At 42.0% G+C, this 18,779-nt stretch overlaps 1 protein-coding gene across 2 annotated transcripts in view; it reads right to left on the bottom strand.

The window, feature by feature from the left end:
• ACSL3 (acyl-CoA synthetase long chain family member 3) overlaps positions 1 to 12,183 on the bottom strand; it is a 70,696-nt gene extending 58,513 nt beyond the window's left edge. For both annotated transcript variants that reach the window (XM_045775263.2, XM_045775264.2), the window contains exon 1: positions 11,933 to 12,183. The gene's annotated coding sequence lies outside the window, so the exon portion shown is untranslated. The remainder of the gene's footprint in view (positions 1 to 11,932) is intronic.
• Positions 12,184 to 18,779: the final 6,596 nt, after the last annotated feature.

Raw genomic sequence — 18,779 nt, 5'->3', positions numbered from 1 at the left:
TGAAATAGCTCAAGTGAAGGATGAAGAAGTCCACAGTTTAGGGCAGTAGTTACAGAAGAAGCAGGACCACCCATAGAAACTTTTCTAAGATAAAACCAAAAGGATATGGGGAAATGTGAAAATTAATCTTTGAAAATTAGTATCAACATTTCTAGAATGTTGGGTGACTTTGCAAAAGATCCGAGGAATAAGAGGAAGAGCAGATAGTAGGACAGTGCATGAAGATGGAGCCGGATATTAAGTTTGTGGGATGACCAAAAGAGATATTCAAGTTATTGTCAGAATACAGCACCGGGGCACCCAAGAGACTGTGGATATAGATTGTATGTAGAGCCGTCACTGACCTTGGCCCCTATTACAGTCAAAACCATGGAATCTCTCAGATACAGTATATTCACTTACAAAAAGGTTGAGGACAGACACTACAAAAGCCAATCAGAAAGGTAAAGAAACCAAGAAGAGTGTCCTAGAAACCAAAGCCAGACAATGAAGGTTGACGAGGACATTGTCAGGAGTGTCAAAGGCTTGGGATGCCTGGGCTCAGTTGGTTCAGTGTCTGCCTTCGGCCCAGGTCAAGATCCCAGGGTCCTGGGATCAGACCCTGGGATCAAGTCCCACATCGGGCTCCCTGGTCAGTGGCGAGCCTGCTTCTCCCTCTGCTTGCCATTCCCCTGGGCTTGTGCGTGCGCTCTTTCTGTCTGTCTCTCTCTCGACTCTCTGACAAATAAATAAAATCTAAAAAAGGAGGTCAGGGGCACCTGGGTAGCGCAGTCCTTAAGCGTCTGCCTTCGGCTCAGGGCATGATCCCGGCCTTCCGGGATCGAGTCCCACATCCGGCTCCTCCGCTGGGAGCCTGCTTCTTCCTTTCCCACTCCCCTGTGTTCCCTCTCTTGCTGTGTCTCTGTCAAATAAATAAATAAAATCTTTTTAAAAAATTAAAAAAATAAATAAATAAAAAAGGAGTGTCAAAGGCTTTTAAGAAGGCAACAAGTAGGGATGCCTGAGTGGCTCAGACAGTTAGGTGTCTGCCTTTGGCTCAAGGCCATGATTTCAGGGTCCTGGGATCAAGCCCCTCATCAGGCTCCCTGCTCAATGGGGAGTCTGCTTTCCCCTCTCCCACCCACTTGTGCACACACATGCTCTCTCAAATAAATAAATACCTTTGGGGGGAAAAAAGAAAGAAGGCAACAAGGAGTTATGACATTAAAGTTCAAGAACTCAGGTTGGCCTGAGACAATCTATCACACTTTACCTTCTTTATCAGGAAATTTCTAAATTATATCTGCACATTATTATTCAACCAGCTAGCTATTCAAATGCACATTTTGTCAACAGTAAGTCTAGCCTTTCAGAATTCCTGAGCTCCCACTAATAAGCAAATACTCATCATTTGTGTCAGGTTGTTGGCCTTCCAAAATTTTTTTGGTGTTACGTTCAAATCTTTCCACTCAATTTAATAAACACTATCTTGTGTCCTTTACTGTGCAGGGATACGCAGACTGATTCATTCAACAATACAAGAGTTATCTTCTATATGCTGGGCACTGGGTGTACATCAGTAAATAAAACACAAATATACTTGTCCTCATAGATCTCTCTTTTCTAGTGGACGGATACTTAAACACAGCTACTGCCCCTTAAGGAGCCCAAAAGAAACACATCTAACAAGATAACACACACATTTATTATCTCATGAAGCCAATTAGAAATTAATAACAAGAAACACAAAGCTATAATTAATCACCTACAGTTAACATGCCTATCTGCCGACATCACACAATATAAATAAACATTATTAACTTATACATACATACAGTCAGCTCTCAGTTATCTGTAGGAAAACGATCCATGCATCAAGAACAATTCCCTAATACTGACTCATGTTTCTGGCTTATACACCATCCAAATTTCTACCATACAATCTTCTAACACATGATATCATGTAAAAATATACAGTTTAAGACTTACAAACTAACTCAAATCATTACACATGCCAGTTTTACTATGTCCCCCATTTTTCAACTGAACTTGCAGAGACATGCTCCCTAAATCCAATACCCTTCAATCCATTTTCCAGAACCAAATAACCTAAGCTCTTCAAACTCATCCCAAACTCAATTCATCTCTAAAGCGGCCCCGAACTAATAAGCCTCCAAGCAGGGCCTCACTTTTTATCTAGGAGCCCAGTCTCTAAACTTTAACGATCACAATAAGCCCGTTTTGGTAAAAACTACTGGCATTGCAAACACATGTACCTTTAACACTGTGTGTATGTACTCTAGTCCTAGCATACTGTAAACACTACGAGTCATGCATAAAATGTAGAATTCTTAGAAATAAAGTTCCTAACATTTCCTTCCTGCACCCTAGCGATGGGCTGTATATACACTGGAGCACAAGAACCCCGCAAGGCAGGTCTCACCCTGATCCAAAAGAAACGGAAGCTCAGAGGTTAAGGAATTCACTGTGGTCACAAAATTAAAATGAGGTAGAACTACATTTGGGGATTCAAGTAATCATGTGGTCACAAAGCTCAAGCCTTTCATCACTCCTCTCTACCACGCCACTTCCTTACACCTGGGGTCCCATGAGCTCCCTCTCTGACCTCACACCCCACTCCCAGCCAGCTACTACCTCCCACAACCCTCCCACCTCAAGATGCTACAAGGTAGAATAGGTATTCCTCTTATACCTCAGAAAAGTGATATACAAACTAAACACTGAATTTCTAAGAAGAGTGCTATGCTGTCGAAATTTTAAGCATCAGTCTACAAAGACAGGCCTAGTTTCAGGGTAAATGATGAATGCACATCCTTTGACTCCAGCACACTAGCAATATGGAAAATTATAATACAAAAGGAAAATGACTTTGGAAAATATTCACTGTGGATATGCAAAAAAATAATAAAAATAATACTGACCAATGTATTATGGTCCATGTGGTATAATTTCAATTAATGTGAATCCTGTTTACATTAAAATGATATCATATATAGTTTTAAGATTAATTAACTGTACTTCATTCTGGTCTTCTATTAAACTAAAATAAACTCCATATTTCAACTTAGAAAGAAGTCCAGAGATCAAGTCCAGGGATCAAGTCGGTCTCAAATGGGAAGAGAGGAATTTCTGATTGTTTTAGTGTTACAGTAAAAGACCCAAAGTCAAGATCCAGAATGAGGATTACCACAACCCTAATGAAAGTAAAATAAGTAAAAATAAGAAGCTTTTGTGGTTGAAGGAGAATTTTTTATAATGTTGGCCAAGATGATACTGAATATTTTACAACCCACAAACATCAATGCATAAAAATGAGCTGTTACATACCTACAAAATCAATTTAGAACTAAAATAATAATCAAATGGTTAAGAACTATCTATTTTGACAGTGTAGTTAGTATCTAATAAAATCCATGCAAATACCCCAGTGAATTCCAAGTAGTAAACACATAAAATGAACACACAGAGGGAAACGCATGAAGCTGATTAAAAGAGTTTCAAAGAAACCTAAGAGAAATATGGCACAGATAACAAAAATCCTGAGGCAAGTAAGAAGTAGCAGAAAGGAAGGTAAAAGGAAAAGCACACTGATGGAGAAGCAGATCATAACACTTACTGAGCAAGAAAGGATTACAGACAAGGAAACTGAACTCCAGAAAGGCTAAATGGTGTGAATGCCACAATGCCAGGCACGACATGGGCAATGCCAACAAACAATCATGGTGGCAGGGTTGGAAACAACTTGGGCCAAGTCCCCAAATGCCTTTCCTGTAACAACTCAGAGCCCACATGGTTCTCTTCACTTGCTGGCTGCTCAGGCTCCCCTCCTACTCCTAGAACCTTCACGCATTCAACAACTACCTTCTGAATTGAAGGAATCGATAATCAATGAGTTTATACAAGTTTTTAACTGCTTTCTGTTCTCCATGCCTGTTTTTTGCTTGCCCTCTGGGATGTGATTTATCCTCACAGCTTCCCTAGACCCCCTAAAACCAGGTGATGCCTCAATTTTATCTGTCAGTCTTGCTCTTCCCAAACTGCCCTGGACATCCCATTTCAGCACCTTCCTCAAACAAACTCCTTCAAACCCAACTCATGTCTCCTTCCGCTCGGCTGACCTTCCTCTTGTTACGCTGGCCAAACACGACCATTCTGTCCTCTGTATTGCTCACTCAACATTAACCTCATCTTACAATTATCTTCCTATGGATTGAACACTGTTGTCCTTAAGAAATTAGTATTTCCTACTCCCCCTTAAATGATGTACACTTTTGGGGTGCCTGGGTGGCTCAGTTAAGCGGATGCCTTTGGCTCAAGTCATGATCCCAGGGTCCTGTGATCAAGCCCCCCACCAGGCTTCCTCCTCAGTGGGGAATCTGCTTCTCCCTCTTCCTCTTCCTCTGTCTCTGCTCCTGCTCTGTCTCATGTGTGTGCTAATAAGATCTTTTTTTAAAAATGATGTACACTTTTATTATATGATGTGTTCCCTCACACACTGGATTCAGAATACCTTGCTAATGCTTACCAAAAAACTGCTTCTGAAGAACAGAGAAAAACAAAACAAAACAAAAGAGGCACAAGGAAACTTCTGGAAGTGATAAACATGTCAATTACCTTGATTGTGGTGCTGGTTGCACAGGTGTATACATGTACAAACTCAAATTGTAAACATTAAATGTGTACATTTTTCAATTAAAATACAGAGAAAGGGAGGAAGAAAGAAAAAGCAAAGAAGAAAACTGGGAAAAAAGAAAGTAAAAGAGAAGACAGGAGGAGGCAGAAAAATAAGGCAAGCAACCAACATAGGTCGTCACCTGTGTACCCTCAACTACCATCTGCTGTCTCCCTCAGTGCTCATGGTAACTTCCATGAGGTGAGAATTAAAATATTTATGTTAAAGAAAGTGAAATGAAAGGGTTAGAAAGGTTAAGGAACGAGCTCAAATTTACACAGCAAGTTTTATCCACATGGTTGGCAATGATTCCTTCTCCGTTCAACAACACAGAGTTGATGATATAGGATAATTAGTTACTTAGAAATGCTACCTGAGTCATTATTAAGATCATATTACAAAAGGTATTTAAAACGAGGAAACTCGTAAGTTACTTGAATGAGAAGTACACCATGTCAACCTACTTTCAATGTGCTTTATAAACATTTCCAGAAAATTAAAGCACAAGATAAATCCTAAATTACTGATGTTAAAATATAACGAATTGGTTAACGTCCCTCAATTTTCTACGATTTACAATCTCTTCCCAATCTCCATTAATAAGACCTCATAATACATTAGACATTTCTTTGAAGTGTATTTGTATATGTAAAGATAATAATGCTGCTTCAGAAGAGAAGGCAATAATAAAAAGTGGACAGACTTAGAATATATTGCATACTCTAAATAAAATTAGCATAGTTAATATTTACTGATTGTTGACTACATGCAGGCACTTAACCTCATATAAACCCTTATAACAACCTACAGGTAGATTCCATTATGATCTCTATTTTATAGAAGAACTGAGTCACTGAGGCTAAACAAGCTGCCCAAGGTCACACAGCTATCACGAAGTAAATCCAGGACTCGAATCCAAGCAATCTTAACTCCCAAGTCCGTATTCCTACTCCCTAAATTACAATGGAAACAGACACACTTTAAAGAAAAAATATTAAACACACACTAAAATACAGAACTGGCTAAATCAAATGTAGACTGACAAAAATTTCCCAAGAGGAAGGACACATGTGAATTATTCCTACAGTCATTTATGGAATTTAAAATGAGATACTAGGTATGTATCTGCTAAATTGCCTAAGAACAAAAAAGGAAACAAAAACGAAGGAAGTCAAACAAGGTTAATTAAAAGAAAAGTTACTAAAAAGAACTTTAGAGGAAAAGCACCCACTGTGGTTTTGTACTGCAACTATGGCAGACAGAAGTACCTTATGTCAAATGATGACAGGGTTAGAGGAATGCTGAGCTAGGAATGTACAGCACGGGGAGGACTAACAGTGTCAAAAATGGAATTAGACAACAAATGATGTTTAGGACTACTTATGCTAATATTCAGAATAACAAAACAAAAGGAAACAACCTAAAGGTCTACCAACAGAGCAAAGAGGAAATAAAATGTGGTCTAGTCCTAAAATGTCATACCATGTCACAGTGAAAATAAATGAGCTAAACTGACATGTACATACCCACTTTGATGAAACTGGATTGATGAAACCACAGCAATTAAGTGATAACCAGTGAAAAAAGTATGTTGCACAATCATACAGTACTATCTATTTGAAGTTTAAAAACACAGAACAATACACTGCTTGGGGATAATAAAACTTTCAGAGAAATGCCTACAAATAAAATTCAGATCACCAAATTCAGATTAGTGGTTAACTGGAGGACTGGAGGGAAGGGAGTGGATTTAACTGGATTAAATATTATGAAATATTTTTCAGACACACAGAAAGCATGACTTTTTAACAGAAGGAAAGGGAAGAAAATGCTATTAGATTACAGCATCCCAAATTGCTTTATATTCCCTATCCAAAAAATTCTGGAAGGGCAATGATAATGATCCCTGAAGGAATGTTAAAGGAGAATGTATCATTAAGTATTCACATTCAAGTGCAAGAAAACTAGTTAAACTCCCTCACTCTAGGTTGTTACTCTTTATTTATGTCCTCCCTGTAACAAGGCGGCTTTTGGGGGGCAGTGAACTATGTGTAATTAAAACAGATAAACACTGTCCCTAAATGTCATCACAGCTCCTTTGCTGATGTAATTTGTGTCTTCGGAGGTCAGTAAGAACTAAGCCTAACAGTCACCCCAGCCGGGAGGTGCAGTATCCAGGCTGGGAACACGGACTCTGGAACCAAACTGCCTGAGATGAGATCCAGCGCGCGCGCACGCGCACACACGTCACTTTAGATTCCCTGCGCTTCAATTTCCTCATCTGTGAAGTAAGAATGATTAACCAAAAAAAAAAAAAAATCCCTATCTATTAAAAGTGAGAAGAAAGCAGGAACAGCACCTGACCAGAGAAGTACTGTAAGGGTCCTGGCTCTTTGCCTTATTCCAAAGACCTTTAGCGCGAAGAAGAAAAACAAGGCTTTGTACCAGGAGTCCAATTGTGGTTATTTTCTAAGCAGGGGATAGAAAAGCTGACCATGACAGGACCAAAAAATGGGCAGCTTTTCACCTCTTGAACAATGTTAGCACAGCATGATAAGCTTTTTGTTTTTCTATTATTAATATTATTATAGTATCTCCAATGTGTACACATTTGTAGAAATACACACCTGGACCAAATTCAAGGTAAAACTTTTTATTCCCTGGTTCCCTTTGTTCCCCTCGCCCAATTCCTCCTGGAAAACCAGGCTATCGCCTTCACTATGAAGTCTCCCCCTCTTCCTCCTCTGCTGTCCGTACTGATTACACCATACTGCAAAACACCTGCTCTAACACCTTCACTGCCTACACCACGTAACATCCACACGACTCCCTCCTTTCATGAATCATGAAGAGCTCTCTGAGAACAAACTATCATTCCCAAATTCCCAGTGTTTTGCAAGATAGGCACTGAATAAATGTATGAATGAATAAAGCAGTCTCCCTATATATCTTATAACAAATACAAGAAGGGCAAGTAGAAACCTGTAATTGGAGGTTGTTTATCCAAAAGGTTACTTAGGTATCTTCAGTTCTATTTAAGAAATCAGTTGAACCCCCTGAATCATCCACCAATTCTTTATCCCTCAGAGTGGGAAATATTAGAAGTATGTAAGTAAACATATTCCAGTAAAAACAGAAGCTAAACTTTTTATTTTTTTAAGATTTTACTTATTTATTTGACACAGCGAGTGAGCACAATCAGGGGGAAACTGCTGAGGGAGAGGGAGAAGCAGTACCCCCTGCCCTGCAACCGGGAGCCATATACGGGGCTCGATCCCAGGACCCCAGAATCATGACCTGAGTGAAGGCAAGACGCTTAACCAACTGAGTCACCCAGGCATCCCCAGAAGCTAAACTTTTAGATAAAAAGAATTAAGTCATTTAAAATGTCACAGAAACAGAAGTAGTCTAAAAACTGTTTCTTATGAAACTAAAAATAGCATGTAGAAGAAATCACAAGATTTAATGTTTATGTCTCCTTTTTCAGAAGAGAAACAACAGTCACAAGTCAGATGAAAGTATGTACCCTATTAAGGTGGATGAAATCAAAACTAAATCACATATTAAATCAATTTCACACAAGGCTTCTATGGTGAGGTTTTTGTAAAGACCGTATCAGTCAGCTAAAATTGAGCTAATTTTTTAGAATTTAACAGTTCTTGGCAATTTTTTGAAAACGGCCAGGGCTCCAGGATAAAACACTGATTAGTGATCAGCTACAGGCCTGTCCTGGGTTACTACAGAGAGGTGTCCCTCCTCCCAGCTAAGATACAGACCTCACCTGGATCCCACACCCTCCCATTTTCTCAGAACTTTGCAAAAACGAACACTTTTTTCATCTGTATTCAACCTCTCCCTTTCAACACCTTCCCATCAGAATTTAAACTTAAATGATAAAATCAGGGGCGCCTGGGTGGCACAGCGGTTAAGCGTTTGCCTTCGGCTCAGGGCGTGATCCCGGCGTTATGGGATCGAGCCCCACATCAGGCTCCTCCGCTATGAGCCTGCTTCTTCCTCTCCCACTCCCCCTGCTTGTGTTCCCTCTCTCGCTGGCTGTCTCTATCTCTGTCAAATAAATAAAATCTTTAAAAAAAAAAAAAATGATAAAATCAAAACTCTTCGAAAGTTTCCTATTCTTACTATGTTCACTTTCTTCACCTTCTTCTTGCTTCTGCTTCCCACCCCATCAACATCTCCTGCAAAAGGGCACCCATAACCTCCGAGTATCTAAATCCGTAAGACGTTACTCAAGTTCCCTCTCACTGGAGCTCCCCCCCCCTGGCTGCAGGCATACCACTCCTCCCATTTCCTTTGCCAAGCTCAGCCCCTACTCCCCAGCTCCATCCCAGGGTCTCCACTTGTTCTTATCCTAGTCTCTCCACAGGCAATCTCACCCAAGCCCAGGAGTCTACACCACCCCTGTACCAACTGCTCCAAGACAGTAAACTAGTAATCACTGTACATCTTCTCCCAAATATTAATCACCATGACAGGCAATTTTACTTCCAAATTTCCTTTTTCTCAGTATTTCTGCCGGTGATTTAAGGCTCTTAAGAGGATCAAATGGGCTAACATGAGAGTACTTTGAAAAGGTGGGGGGGGGACTTAAATCTGAGTATTAGTACTCATTAAATTTAAATATCCTTGAAAACAGGGACTTTGTCAAATTCACTTTTTTATTTATTCCACATGGTACACCTAGCAGTGCTTTGCATGCAGATGGCATTCCGTAAATGGACTGCAAAGAATGATTTGTATTGGCTTAATACACATTCAACTGAAATATTCATGTACTTAACAGCTTCTATTTCCCAAACCACATAATCATTTTGTCTCCTAAGAGGTAAGAACTTTAAGTAACTACCCTGGATACCTTTGATAATTATGATGCTGCTTCTCTTAGGTTAGGAAAACCTGTCACCTTTTTGGCCTGGCTTTCCTGAAAACATCCAAATCCTATCAAGTCCAAAGCTTACGTAAAGATTCTTGGTTCCCAAATGTTCACGTTGAGAGGGGAAATTTTAAGTGTTACAGAACAGTTAGGGTGTAAGGCCGAATGACTGCTTCAAAAAGTTCCCTATCTCATTTTTCTATCTTGTAACATGAGCCAGAGTGATATTCTGGGCAGGATCAGACACCGTGAAACGGAAAGAACATTATTGTTCAAAAGTTCTCAAACTCTTGCATTAGGTACATTTAATTACAGACTCAGAATGCAAGATTATAAAACCTCACCGTATCAATTCAAAAAACCTCCCTGATTTCCATCTAAATTACAATCCTCATTATAATCTTCATTCACACACTTTTCCTTCATTACACTTCTCATAATTTGTAATTATATATTTATCTGTATGATGATTTGCTTCCTATCTGTTTCCTCCATGAGGACAAGGATCACATCAATTCTGTTCAATGCTGTATTCCTAGCACCTCACATGGTACCTAAAATATAGCATGAGTTAAAAGGCTCTAGCTGAGCAATTAATTGAACGAGGAATGGAAAGAGTCATTTAAGCAGAACCAGACAGCAGGGAAGCATATAAGCAATGAGAAAGATCCCGAGGCTTTAAGATATGACCACCCCCCCCACCAGACACAGCATGATTTTCCGCTCATAATTTATCCATCCTTCATTTCTTTCAACCCTTTTTCCTTCCTTCTTTCCTTCCTTCAAGGAGGACATTTCAGACTCAAAGAATATTTCAGCTTTAAATCCTGTCCAAATATCTGAACAAATCCAGTAACGGAGACCCAAAGTTATCAGGTGACTTGTCACCTTGACCCAGCTTGTAAGAGATAGCCTGAAAGGTCTAAAGAACATGCCACAGTGACTACAGAAGTCTTAGTCATCCCAAACGGTAAGACTTGCAGAGGAAGATGCCAGAAAACACAAGAATTAAGCCCGTTCAAATGACTAGCACCTCACAGCACCTCTTCCCTTTAATAACCTTCTAATACATTTCTGGAGCAACTCAGCAACAACCTTCAGCTCCCAGGACTAATCTGGGGAAACAAAAAAAAGGTTGTGATAATCAAGAACGAAGGTCATGGAACTACAGCTCTCCTGGCCCACCCCCCTCCCAAAAATAAAATTCATGGTGTCAACTATCCAGCCAACCGCCAAGGAGAGGCAGCAGAATATAGTGGTGGTTAGATGCAAGAGCTCTGGGTTTTTAGACAGGCCCGTCTGAATCCCAGCTTCTCTTAACTTGCTGAGATCTGGGGCACGTTTGGGTGTCCAAACTGCAGTTTCTCCAGCTGTAAAATGGGAATAAGCATCACCCTAGAGGGCTGTTCACTGTGTGAAGGGACCACGCATAAAGCACTTAGTACGGTGCCTGGCATGAATAAAGCCTCAATAAATGTCAACTATTTGTCACTCTATTCGGCTGTGATGGCTTTCACAAGGCCTATTCCTCCTCTAGCTTCCATATAATTTTAAAGATGTTGCTCTACCCTTTCTGTTTTTGAGGGGTCATATATACAATAGCTTAGAGCACATTTTCTAAATCCAGACTGGATAAACCAGTTAAATGTCTGTGTCTCGGGATGCTCACCTAGGAAGAAGCGGGCCTGGTAATTCCTCCCCCGCAGGACTGCTGCGAGCGAGCACTACCTCAGCGTTACACATCCTATTACTGATGTATTAAAACGCACTTACGGAAAAGTAAACCTGCAACTCTCAACCCCAACCATCGGTCAGTCCGAGGCCCACCAGCCCAGACCGTGGCCACAACAAATACCAAGGTCGACCCTGCTCACGCACCCAATTTCTCCCCATAGCCGGCAGCAACAGACAACCCCACCGGCCCCCCAACAGGGTCCCCAACAGGGTCTCCCGGAACCGCAGGGCTCGGTTTCCTCGCAGGGACCGCGTCAAGGCCCACCTAAAGAAAGATGCCAGCCCCCCACACCGCCCGCCCCCACAGCGCCGGGAGGGACCCGGGCACCGTTCCTCCCCCGGACTGCGCGGCAGCGGGGCTGCCGTTCCCCCCGCTCACGTGGGCCCTTCGGCCCAGGCCCCACGTCACCCGCTTCCCAGACCCCACGGCGGCGCCTCCCACCCTGCCCGGCTGTTTCCCCCACCCCCACGCCGCGGGCCGCCACGCGACCCCCGGCGCGCACACCCCCGGGGCCTGGCTCCGCGGCCACATACGGCCCCCAAGCCGGGGCCGCCCCGGGGCCCAGCCCGGCCGCAAGCCGAAGCCGCGCCGCCGACCGGCCCCCGCCGGCTCCCACAACGCGCGCCGCACTCACCGCGACGCCGGAGCCCCGGTTCCTCCAGCCTCGGGCCCACGCAGGCCTGGCTGCGCCCCCAGAGCATTCACGCCCCGTGCCGCCTCCTGGGGACCCTGACGCAGCCGCCGCGGCCGCACTGCAAGGGGGCGACCGTCTGCTGTCCCGGCCGCTGCCTCCGCCTCGTCCCAGCCCGGGCCGCGACGACAACCGCAGCGTCGCACCCCGGCGCCGGCAGACCAGCGTCTGTTGAGCCGAACCGCCCGGGACGCGCACCCCCGGCCGGCGCTCGTTGCATATGCAGAGAGGCCGCCGCCCATTGGCCCGCGGGCGGTGGCGCGTGCGGGGCTGGGCCTATCGAATTCCGGCCGGGGAGCGCTGCGCGGTCGGCCAGGGGCGGGACGGGGTTACTACGGGTCATTCGCGGAGCCGCCGCGGACGGGACCCAGCCGCCACCGGCGCGGGTGGGGACCCGGTCGGCGGGAGGGATCGGACCGCGGCGGCTGGAAGAGGAGAGGCGGGCTTGGCGGCTGCGATGTAGGCGGAGGGCTGGCGGCTCCAGGAAGGTCTGCAGGGGGGCCGTCCCTCCGGGGGGGGGGGGGGGGGAACAAGACCGCCCCTCCCCCCCAAAAAACCTAGAAACGCAGTTACTGCTGTAGTGTTTAAATCTTAACATAAAAAAATAAATAAATAAATAAATAAATAAATAAATAAATAAATAAATAAATCTTAACATAGATCATGAAATAATATGCATATTATTTTCATTCCTAAGTGGATTACTTACCCTGTTCTTGCACACATTGTTGTCAAATTTTGTAAAATAAACTAATTTTCGGAAATACCTGAAGCGAGAGGGGCCTAAAGATTCAAAGCAAATTCCTCTATTATTTCTCTTGCTTTGACTTCACTTAACCCAGCAAATAACCCATCTTCTCTAAAAGCAAGCGCTATTTATACAAGATTGATACGTGTTTTCAAAGGCTAAAGTTTACTCCAAACTATTGTTTTTGGACATTCTTCTGAATCCAGAAGTGTTTCTGTATTTTAATGAGTTTATCTCATTTTAAACGCTACAAAAGGAAAAAAAGACATGAGTGCAGGTACACTGCCTCCCCACAAGCAAACAAATGCAAACCAAAACACAAATGACTAAAACAGCAACTGCAGTGCTCTATAAAAAAAGACTTTCATTACCCTAGTGGTAGGAGGGTTGGGCTTTTTTTTTTTTTTTAACCGAACAAAATATTTAGTTGGTCTGTGAACAAAGTTACATCATTAAGGCAGCTTTGATACCACAAAAAATAAAACTGATTTGGAGGGTTTGGGTTTTCTTTCTTTTTTTTTTTTAAGCGGTGAAGGAGCTAGAAATAGCTACTTGAATAGTAAATCTCCCTACCATGCAAAACTTTTCTTTAAGTGGGTGAAAGGTGACGTTTCTGAGCCAGCCTCAGGCTAAAAGCAAGAGCGCACTTCCCAAGAGAATTTCTAAAATCAGTGAAGGCGTCTGAACTTGAATTAGGTGGAGTGATGATCCACAGAGCAAAGAACGCTCACTCACCTTGGGCCCCAGGCCAATTTAGCTACCTACAGGAATGGATACCTGACTCAGGCAACCTGTTCTTCCACTAGAAAATATGTTCAGTTGCTGCTAATCTATAGAGATGCTATCAAAGGATAGACCCTGAAGACTAATGGAATGCAGAATTATCTAAAAAGACCACCACTTTTCTGCATGCAAAGGGAAGAATAGTAGAAGTGGTAGTTCCAAAACCAGGAAAAGCCTCTAGGAAAATAAGTAATTTCCAAGTAAGGAAAGCAAGTATCAATATATATGTATATATATATATATTTTAGGAAAACCAATATTAAATCTTTTTTTCCATAAATAAGCACAAAGCAGACTAATAGAATTCCAGCCACATCTTAACATCTTTTCTTCATTATCTTTCTATATTATAATATATGTGTGTATATACCTACATATATATGACATATTTTTAAAAGAAAATATTCCGTGTAATTAAAATTCTAAATTCTCATCTTGTTAACTTAGGCTAAACAGAAATATAATTTTTTTAGTGTCTAGAAGTTTTGCTTTTTAAATAATACATGCACAGTTGCTTTTCTTTTAGAAAAGTTTTCAGTATATTTTTATTTTTATTTAGAGCTTTTGAGAGTTACGGAATTTGGCTTCACTTTACCTCTTTTTAGAAAAACTCAATTCAGAAACTATAACGGCCAACTAAATGAAAACATCCAACAGTGCCTTTTATAGTTTTGTTATTTCTCCAAATTACAGGGGCATTCAGGGAGATGTCTTTGTAATTCTCAAGAACACTTAATGATCTGTTTTATGTGAAGGGTCGCAGAAATAGTTTGCGACCGCATGGCAAACTACTGCTAACATTTTCCACAATCATTACAATGTAAAACCAGGGCTGGCCAATGTTCAAAAGTTTAACAGAAACCTTTTTGTTCTTTCATTTATGGGGATTGAGAAGGAGTAGGGGGAGCTGAGGTAGGAGAGGATACTGTACGTTTGAGTCAAAATGGTTCCGACTTGAGCAAAACACTCAACAAAAACCTATGGCATTTATTTGCCTCGCATGAAGATAACTCAAGAGGCAGGGCAAGTCCAAGATGGATCCAGAGACTCCACCATGTGAGAGAGGATCTGAGCTTTTACCACCTTTCACTCTGTCTCAGCATATCGGCTTCATCCTTAAGCCATCTTAGTCACAGATGGCAGCCGCGCTTTCAGGTGTCACATGAAGACACAACAGCATCTGGCCAAAAACCCGGGGCACGTTTCTTAATACCACCTTTTATTAAGGAGGAAATCCTTTCTCAGACGACTCGCAACAGACTGATCCTGAAGTCCTATTGGTCGAAATTGGGTCACATGGTCACATCCTAGCAGCAAAGGACGCTGGGAAAGTGTTGGCGGTTTTGGCCTCGCTAGTGGAAAGCAGGCACCATCAACACAGAAGCAGCCCTGGGAAGGAATAAATGTGGGAAAGAAAGCCTAATCAGCAGTGCCTGCTACAGATATCTCCTGAAAATACCTATCTCTGACTAAAACCGCTGAAACAATAAAACCATCTGTTATCTCACTTAAAATGTCCAGAGGAAGGCAATTCCCGGGGTTGCTTTGAAAGCTCACTTCTGTCTCTTCGCCCTGCCATGCTGTGTTTATGTTCTCTCCCTTCGTGGTTACAAGATGGCTGCTGCGGTTCCGAGCATTATGTTTACACGATACTTCCAAAGCCAGAAGGGAACGGTCCCTTCTCCTACATGTCAGTATGTGTTTATTGTGGAGCTCCATCTTTCCAAGGTGCACTCAGCCCACTTCCCCTAAACCAATCACTATATTGAAATTGCCCTGATAAACTTAGCTCACTCATCTACCAGGGCTAGGAGAGGATAGTCTAGCAACTGGACACACTGCATTGTTTGTCCTCTGGTTCAAACTATATGAAGGGCACTTTCAAGGACAGGGCCCCACCCCGGAAGACGATCATCCTCAAGCTGGCTTTTTGGCAAGAGACCTTTAAGAGTTTTATCAGGCAGGGCTACCTGGCTGGCTCAGTGGGTAGGGCATACAACTCTTGATCTCAGGGTCATGAGTTTAAGACCCACATTTAGTGTAAAGTTTACTCAAAAAAAAAAAAAAAAAGTTTATCAGGCAGTACTTACCAAGAATGAAGTATTATGACAGGACCCAAGGCTCCTCTAGTCACAGGCCCGTCATTGCTACTCTGCCATAAAATGAGTCCCTTGATGGCAGAACAGTGTTATGCAAGATCCCACGATGGCAAATAAAACACTCTGTGAGCCCTCAGACTGTGGTGCTGCCAAGACTCAGTGGGCAAGATTGGCAAATCCATACCCAGATTTTGTATCCAATAAGGTCAAATAACTGCCCCACCCACTGGTAGGGAGAAAGCCCTGGAGTGGAGATTTACAGGTGCCATCAGCATACACTGGACATATGAATGATATGATATGTGTAGGGTACCAACAGCATCAGCTATAGATGGGCAATCAATTGTCTGCCATTTATCCTTCTGTTTAAAAAAAAAAAAAAAAAAGAACTGGAATGTATTTCGCGGAATTTTCCAGTTACTGAATTTCAAGGAAAGTATCAGGAGAATTCTAAGAGGTCCTGTGTGTCCAAATCCTGTGGTCCTGTCTTTCTAGGAAGCCCTTCTTTGCAACACAGACATCAGATGCGGGAGGAATGTGCGTGGTAATCATGGGGTGAGATATCACAGTGGGATACCCTCATACCAACTCTAGGCTGTAAAGATCTCTAGGGATTGAGATTTTTAACATGTGTGTCCTCAATGACACTGGATTGCATCAATACTATCAGTGCATTCTTTCTCCAACATAAACTAATTTAATTTTGTTTCACTTTGGTGATTAAGAACCTACCACTTTCCTTGTGATAACCCTTCATATTCATAAGATACTTTAAAGCTCTCTTTTACTTTTTCTTTTCCAGGCTGAACAATATTTTTTTTTCAAATACCCTATCTTCTATCCCTTTTACCATTTTTATTGTTCTTCTCCTTTCTTCACCATTTGGAGAACAAAACATAATACCTAGGGGCGCCTGGGTGGCTCAGTCGTTGGGCGTCTGCCTTTGGCTCGGGGCGTGATCCCAGGGTCCTGGGATCAAGCCCCACATCAGGCTCCCTGCTCTGCTGGGAGAGCCTGCTCCTTCCTCTCCCACTCCTCCCGCTTGTGTTCCCTCTCTCTGTCAAAGAAAAATATAATCTTTAAAAAAAAAAAATAATACCTAAACTTTAATGAGGGCCTAACAATTGTAAAATACACTGAAAAAATCTATTTCCAGCCCTTACTCACCAGAATTCCATTCAAATAGGCTAAAATTAATTAACTTTTTAAAGTAACAACACACACTTTCTCATTCCTAGCTCATTTTGATTAATGATAATTTCCAGTTAAGGAAGTGAACATTTATTAGCTACACATTTGTATGTGTCTGAAAGTCTCTTCAAATACATTGTTGGGCTCGTCTGACTGCTGCTCTTTGCATAGATAGTCTTTATATTATCTTTATTAAACTTTTTCTGTAATCGGTCAATTCTCTTGAATCTCCTTTCCATTTTATAGATGTAAAGAACTCTGAATTCAGGCAATTATATTTGGTTTTCTATTATTTTTAAAGATATTTTGGAATAGAGACTTGAAAAAGAAATAGCTGAGAAATAACAGAATTAAGTTTGGCTACATGTAACTGAGAATGCAAAATAATAGTGACTAAAGCATACAAGGACTTTAATTCCACATAAAAGGAGTATAGCAACTCCATGAAATCACCAGGGACCCAAGATGTTTCTCTCTTTCTGCTATTCCTCATGTGTGGCTTTTTCATGCGTGACTTCTATGCTTAAGGTCATAAAATAGAAAATAGCTGCTGGAGCTCCAGCCATCACATCTACCTTCTAGGCATCAGGAAGGAAGAAAAGGAGAATGTAAAAGGCACGCAACTCCCAGTAGTTCTCTTTAGGCAATTAAAGAATTATGAAATTATTTTTCCCACACATCTCACCTACATCCCATTGACCAGAAAGACTGGAATATGCAATTTCCTAGAAGCACACATTACCACCTTAAATGAAATCACGATTCTTTTACTAACCATGAAGGGAAGAACAGTTATTGCGTAAGCAACTTACTCTGCCCCCTCGATAAGGGTGGGGCAACTGATGGAAAGCACAATCTACTGAGCACTGAAATACACACCTTTAACCTGATGGTGCTCAAGTTCTTCCGAGAAACAACAAAAGTCCTCCTGTTTGTTTCCGCTTTCAATTTAGAAATTTGTGACAATCAAGAGCAATGATTTTTCTGATAAAAAGCTTTCATACAATTGTGAAATGAGTAAATAATCCCTGAGCCTTCTCTTCCTGGGACTCATCTGTCTTGATTTTTTTCGCAATTCCTTACTGAACTTCTCATTCCTTTCATCCTTTTGCTTTCTCTTCCCTGGACCTGCTATAGTTTCTTTATATCATTATAAAATATTTGGAAGTAAAGCTGGGATTCAATGCTCTGGTTAACTGAACATTAGTTTAACAGATATTTACATGCCACCAGATGACAGGTTTTGTGCCAGATGCTGCAAAGACTCCACTTCTCAAGACAGAAAACTTCCTGACCTTTAAGGAGCTTATATTCTAAGATAGGATCATTATCATAAGTAAACAAAAATAGTAAACAAGATAATTACAGAGTCAAAGGTACTCTTCAGACCTTCGCAGGATAACCGGAAGAAAGGAGGAACAGAGACGCTTTTGGATGGAGAGTTCAGGGAAGACAACTGTAGGGAGGTGACGCTTAAGCCCTAATGAGGAAACGAGGGCTGATATTTTTGGCAGGAAAATCATCTTCCCACCCTAGAGCGCTTCTACCAGAGACTAGGAACGCCTTCTTGTATCCTGTGGACTCGACCTGGCCTTTTTTGCAGAATCAATAAATATAACAAGGAACGCGGTCCTATCATCTAAAGGTTCATTACCTCTTGCTTTGTCGTTTAAGGCATTTATGTGCTGTGACGCTCCCAAGTGAACTTACTTGTCCCATTTTCTGTGTTGTGTTTGTGCCATCGGTTTGTCCGTTAGGCCTCTTCAGGTTCCAAAGAATAGGAAATGGAAATCAAACTTGCTTAAGCAAATGGAATTTATTGGCTTACAAAATTTAAGGGAGTTTATCTGCCCTCAGGGACAGCTTGATAAGGAGCTCAGAAGAAATCAGAAAGAGCAACTTTGACTCTCTCCATTCCGCAGGTCAGCTTCGTTGGCGACGGTGTTTGAGGGCCCTGGGGCAGCCAGAG

The sequence above is a fragment of the Ursus americanus genome, chromosome 1 (assembly GCF_024610735.1).
Source record: "Ursus americanus isolate L20-20 chromosome 1, mUrsAme1.1.p, whole genome shotgun sequence".
NCBI lineage: Eukaryota > Metazoa > Chordata > Mammalia > Carnivora > Ursidae > Ursus > Ursus americanus.
This window is presented reverse-complemented; position numbering and strand designations above follow the sequence as displayed.